Genomic DNA, 5,337 nt, shown 5'->3' with positions numbered 1-5,337 from the left:
TTTTTTTTAACATTATAGCTTTAAGTTATTTTGACCTTAATTTTAAGTGCATTTTAAAAAGTCAGTACACTTTACTTGTGTACTGTTAGCACGCAACTTTCAGCTTGTGCAGCAACTACAGAAGTTGACAGTGCGGTGTGACACTACAGACTTGGGAATATGAGTGCCAAAGGAATGCAAATTCTTCAAACAAAGAAGCTTCTACCAGGTTTGAAAGAAGTGAACTTAGAGTTCTGTGAAGATTGTGTTTATGGTAAACAAAAGAGGGTAAAATTTTAAAAATCACGAAATGAAAGAAAAAATAAAAAACTTGAGTTGGTTTATTCTGATGTTTGGGGTCCTGCAAGTACACCATCACTTGGTGGCTCATTGTACTATGTAACATTCATAGATGATGCGACTAGAAAAACATGGGTTTATGTCATGAAGAATAAATCCGATGTATTTTCCATATTTCAAAGGTGGAAAGCCTTTGTGGAGAATGAAATAGGTACCAAGGTTAAATGCCTCAGATCCGACAATGGAGGCGAATATTGCAGCCAAGCTTTTGAAATCTTTTGTGCTAGCAATGGCATTCGGAGGCAAAGGACAACCCCAAGGACACCTCAACAAAATGGGATTTCGGAAAGGATGAACAGGACAATTATGGAGCGAGCACGAAGCATGCGGCTACATGCAGGCCTACCGCTTGAGCTTTGGGCGGAAGCTCTAAGTACGTCTGTGTACTTAATCAACCGGTCACCCTCAACGGCATTGGATGGGGGAGTTCCTGAAGAGGCATGGACAGGTAAACCGTTGAATTATGCATTTCTCAAAGTGTTTGGGTGTGTGGCTTCCATGCACATAGATAGAAGCCTAAGATCAAAGCTAGATGCAAAGTCCAAAAAGTGTTTCTTCATTGGCTATGGAGAAGGTGACTTTGGGTATCGCCTATGGAATCCTGAAGATGGTAAAATCTTAAGGAGTAGGGATGTAATTTTTAACGAACAAAATATGTACAAAGATTACTTGGAAAGAAAAAAAACAAAAGAAACAGGTGATGAGTACATGGAGCTTGAGGACGGTGAAGACTCAAGGATTGCAAAAGGTGACAATGTGCAACAACGTCAACCAAATGAGGAGCCTCAACCTATTCCCCGAAGATCTACAAGAGCAAGTAGACCTCCAAAACGTTTGTTCCTTCCTTCAACCATCTCTTGATCTCAGATTCTGGAGAGCCGGAATCATACGAAGAAGCTATGCAACATGAATCCAAAGACGAATGGACGAAGAGCATGCAAGTGGAGATGGACTCACTACATCGCAACCAAACATGGGAGTTGGTTGAGTTGCCTAAAGGTAAGCGGGAACTTCAAAATAAATGGGTGTACAAGCTGAAAGAAGAAGAAGGTGGGAAGAAAAGGTACAAGTCTAGGCTTGTGGTAAAAGGGTTTTCTCGAAAGAAAGGTATTGACTTCAATGAAATATTTTTTCCTGTTGTAAAAATGAACTCAATTAGGCTTGTCTTAAGCCTTGTGGATGCTCATGATTTAAATCTCGAGCAAATGGATGTAAATACGGCATTCCCTCACGGTGACTTAGAGGAGGAAATCTACATGCTTCAACCAAAGGGGTATGAAGTAAAAGGTAAGGAGAAAATGGTTTGCAGATTAAAGAAGAGCTTGTATGGTTTAAAGCAAGCATTAAGACAATGGTACTTGAAGTTTGATCGATGGATGTTGGATCATGGATTCACAAGATGCAACTCGGATCACTGCGTCTACACGAAGAATTTGGGAGATGGGAAATTCATTATCCTAATGTTGTATGTTGATGACATGTTGATTGCAAGTGCTAACATGCAGGACATCAAAGACCTAAAAGAGGAGCTCTCCAAATCTTTTTCAATGAAAGATTTAGGTGCTGCAAAGAGGATACTTGGTATGAAAATATCAAGGGACAGGACGAAGAAGACAATAAAGCTATCTCAAGAAGATTACATCAAGAAGGTACTAGAAAGGTTTGCAATGAAAAATGCAAAACTAGTTTCTACACCTTTGGCTGGTCATTTTAAACTAACGAAAGATATGTGTCCAAAGACACAAGAGGAGATAGCCTATATGTCTAAAGTTCCATATGCTGCAGCGGTAGGTTCTCTAATGTATGCTATGGTCTGGACAAGGCCAGACATTGCACATGCAGTGGGAGTTGTGAGTAGGTTCATGGACAACCCAGGTAAAGAGCATTGGCAAGATGTGAAGTGGATACTTAGGTATCTAAAAGGGACAACAACAAATGCTTTATACTTTGGAGGAACTGATATTTTTCTAGAAGGGTATGCTGATGCAGATATGGCAGGTGACAAAGATACTCGAAGGAGCACTACTGGCTATGTGTTCACGGTTGGAGGCACAGCAGTAAGCTGGGATTCAAAGCTGCAGAAAGTGGTTTCACTTTCTACCACGGAAGCAGAGTATGTAGCAATGACGGAGGCAAGCAAAGAAATTCTGTGGCTCCACAGATTCTTAGAAGAGCTTGGATTCAAACAAGACAATTGTGTCTTGTACAGTGATAGCCAAAGCGCTATCCATCTTACGAAGAACTCAGCCTTTCATTCAAGGACAAAGCACATTGAGGTGAGATATCACTTCATACGCACTCTTTTGGAAGAGGGACAACTAAATCTAGGAAAGGTGCATACAAGTGAAAATCCTGCAGACATGTTTACAAAGGTGGTCAAGAAGGAGAAGTTGAGCTTTTGCTCATCTTCAATCGGCATTCAAGGATAAGAAGCCAGAATGGAAAGCAGTCACAGGTTTGGTTTTGAGATCAGTCTCCAAGTGGGAGAATGTTAAGTATGGAGCCTGATTTACCCTTGTAATTTTCTGTGGTAAAAGCCCACATTTGTAAGGTCCCCATTATGAGGAGAAGCCATCGTGCGTGAAGGAAAATCACTCACCGGAAACCAAAATTTTCACGGACAAGAATGAGGGGCAACTTTATGGCCGGACGGCGTCCGGAAAGTGGTCGGAAAACAACCGGTGGGTTGGCCGGTGGCCGGTAGTCAATGGCCGATGGCCAGTGGTGGGAAGTCAATGGCCGGTGGCCGGTGGCCGAATTCAAAAGCGGACTTGTCTTCTCAAAGGCGGCCACACATGGGCGGATTGGAGGGTCCGATTTGGACTTATTCGCACAAGGGCGGCTACACATGGCTGCCTCTCATAAGAGAGGGCAGTCCTTTTGGCCTATAAAAGGAGGCCATTTCTACACACATTATATAGTGTGAAGTTGATGCAACAAGGTGAGTGTGAGGTGGTGAGAGTGAAGCAAGGCGGGAGCTCTATCAAGGGTTTAATCCCTTTGTAAACTACTTCTTCTTTTGAAGTGATAAAGCCATTGAGTGGCTGCTTTCCCGTGGACGTAGCCCACATTGGGTCAACCACGTATATCATGTGTACTCTCTCTCTCTCTCTACTCTATAATCTCTTGTGTGTGAAATCTATCTCTCTCCATTAAGTAATCTACTCAAAAATCTATTTAGCTACGTCTTATTTTCTTAACAATATAAGCAATCCAATTTTGTAGTCCATTATGAGTGTGAGACAATGCTTGCTATCCAACAAGAAAGCTGCACTTTTGCTACCACCTTGTGGTTGATTGCTTGTATGCTATCATAGGTAAAAACTACCTTTGAAGTAAGTTGTGTCGTTGCTAGGCAAGCTTTATGTTGAATGGCTTGTGCTTTTTTCCTAAAAGTTTGTGTGCAAGCCCCAACAAAAAATTTCCATTGAAATCATTTGTTCTTCTTGCATTTAGCGTGTCAATTAATCAAAAACTGGTTTGGATGAGATTCTAAGTGCATTGAACAGGCTGAATATGCATACAATTGTGAAGATTCAGAGAAGTAGCGTGAGTTTGATGGCGCACACTAATAGTGAGGGGCAGTTTGGTAGTATTGGCACAAGTAAGTGCTCTACAGAGTGTGCAAAGGCTATTGCAAGTGTACAGAGCTCTACAGACTGTGAAAAGGCTATTGTGATGCAAGTGTAGTAGATTTCGGTGCTAAACTTTGCAAACAGCTTGAGATGGAGATGGCGAGAGGTGTTCATTGTTCCTCCTTCAGCCAACTGCTAGTAGGTGAGGACGTGGCAATGCAGAGCAAGGAACTATGTAAAGTTAATCGGGTGGCTATGGTGAGCTTCAAGAAAGCAGTGAAGAGATTACAACTAGGCAACTTCTTTTTTTATTTGATTGGGTGGTGTTGGCATGCGAGGCTTGCTGATAAAGTACTAGCTCCTTTTTTGCTAAAAGAGTGGCCCATTAACCTTCACTCTTGAAATAGCAAACTTTCCACCGACTTTTGGATTTCAAGAAATGGGTGAAAGCATGTTAACATGTCGCGCTTTTTATTTCTAGTTAGCATTTTCAAGTTAACACATCTTAAAAAAATTGGGCGTCCGATAAAAGGTTTACAAATAATATCAAAATTTGTCGGAAGTTGTACATTTGGATTCCTTGTTTCAAGAGCTTTCTACTTATATATCATATGTCATAGATCTTGGAGATGTAGTTCATGTTATTGTACTAGTTAGCATATAAAAATTGTGCTAGTTAGCATTGTTCGGGACATGAAAAAGTGTGACACATTAACATGTTTTTACCCAAATAAAAAGGTTTCAAAAAATAATGAGGTTCATGTGGTCCTTATCCGACTCGCCCTTTCCACAGGATCGAGAAAATATGATATTAATTAGGCTAAGAAATCACAATTAGCCATCATGAGGCTCTGATACGAGTTGTAGAGATTAGGTTAGGGTGGATGGGTGTTACTAGCATTCGTAGATAGTTAACACAATGTTATTAATCACAAGATTAATTAAAAGGTGGACTCAATATGGATGCTCAAGTAAAATGACAATGCATTAGATTCATGCCAAATGAATAATGTACATCAAGCTTTTATCAATAAATATTAGGCTGCTAAAGGATAGAGATCATGTACCTTATTAAATGTAGTCTTTGTAGAGTTCATTTGATGGGGTCTTCATGGGTCATGGATGCATGCATGCATGTATATCTCATACATAATGTGTCATAGGAAAGAGATGGTTCTCATGAGGAGGTTTACCCTATCAAGGTTTTGGTGGGTTGCCGCATCACCACTTCTTGGTTTTTTTGTGATTATGTGATTGTGATTATAAAATTGTAATCACAAGAAAGTTCACGTGATCACGTGAATATTAAATCCCTGCCCAACTCGCTTGAGCATGTTGAATGGCCCCAAATATCTAGGAGATAACTTAGGTGTAGGACATAATTTCACATTCTCTCAATGCTCGCAAACACGTATAAATACCT

Source organism: Adiantum capillus-veneris, chromosome 7 (assembly GCF_014529385.1).
Source record: "Adiantum capillus-veneris isolate H3 chromosome 7, ASM1452938v2, whole genome shotgun sequence".
NCBI lineage: Eukaryota > Viridiplantae > Streptophyta > Polypodiopsida > Polypodiales > Pteridaceae > Adiantum > Adiantum capillus-veneris.
This window is presented reverse-complemented; position numbering follows the sequence as displayed.